This window comes from Octopus bimaculoides, chromosome 1 (genome assembly GCF_001194135.2).
Source record: "Octopus bimaculoides isolate UCB-OBI-ISO-001 chromosome 1, ASM119413v2, whole genome shotgun sequence".
Taxonomy (NCBI): domain Eukaryota; kingdom Metazoa; phylum Mollusca; class Cephalopoda; order Octopoda; family Octopodidae; genus Octopus; species Octopus bimaculoides.
The window spans coordinates 138,851,101-138,852,264 of record NC_068981.1 but is presented as its reverse complement, the minus strand read 5'-3'; the positions used below and the strand labels follow the sequence as shown (position 1 = coordinate 138,852,264).

General features: G+C 37.8%; 1 long non-coding RNA gene across 2 annotated transcripts in view; it reads left to right on the top strand.

Moving 5' to 3' along the window:
- Window positions 1-1,164, top strand: part of LOC128248885 (uncharacterized) — a 47,155-nt gene that overhangs the window by 9,932 nt on the left and 36,059 nt on the right. The gene's annotated exons all lie outside the window — the stretch shown is intronic.

Genomic DNA, 1,164 nt, shown 5'->3' with positions numbered 1-1,164 from the left:
ATATATATATTTATAAATACACACACACACATGTGTCCGTGTGTCTATGTATATAAAATTCAACAAGATTTATTCACATAACTGCACATCACCGAATGAATCATTACAAATATTTTAATGATTAGGTATAATAGTAGCTTCGCAAAAAACTTAGAACTTCTATCTGTTCACTTAAATTGCTAGAAATTGTGACAAGATATTCCCTAGAAATAACATTCTTCTGTTTTTTCGGACTCGTCAGATTATCTTTCCATGTATCCGCTTCACATAGTATTTTTGTGAGAGTAGGTGTGCAACTATACATATGTTTGCGAATGCTTGTTTGTACACGTTGCTGTTGTTTTTAATGTCGTTTACGATTAAATGAATCCTGGGGAGCATAAATGTTATCAAATATATTCTAGATATAACGAGTCAGTCCACTGACGAGATGTTCATAATAATAATAATAATAATAATAATAATAATAATAATAATAATAATAATAATAATAATATAGAAGGTGCGATGGGCAAATTGTCGCAATTTTATAATTCTAATTTCGTGCATTGTTTGTTTTTGATTTTGTCGACTTCACAGTATAGTAGGGTTACTTGCACCATGATGCAGTTCACTCAGCTAGAAAATTGGAAACGACATGCTGTACTCCTTGGCATTCACGCCGGAAGCTCCAATGCAAATATTTCAGAGTGTTTGTGTATTAGTCTGAGGACAGTGCAATTTGAGGACATGTACCGAGAGTGATAGAAATCAAACATCCAGTTAACATCATGGTGTTTGGAGTGATCACTAGTGATGGTGACGTTATGCCTCCATTCGTCTTTTCACACGGCCTCAGATTCAATACAGAGGCCTACATCAAGTGCCTGGAGGAGGAAGTGCTGCCCTTGGTCAAGAGAGTGGCTGCTGGAAGACCCCATGTCTGGCAACAGGACTCTGCACCATGCCACACAAGCAGGAGAACCCAGTCATGGCTGTCAGAGAATTTTTGCGACCACATCATCCCTAACATCTGGCCACCTAACTCTGCAGACTTCAAATTCCTTGATTATTAGGTGTGGGGCGCAGTTGAGAGAGAGAGACCAATAAAATTTCTTCTAACACCAAAGATGAACTGAAGGCAAGAGTTAAGGCAGCATTCACCAACTTAAACAAGGAGGCCGT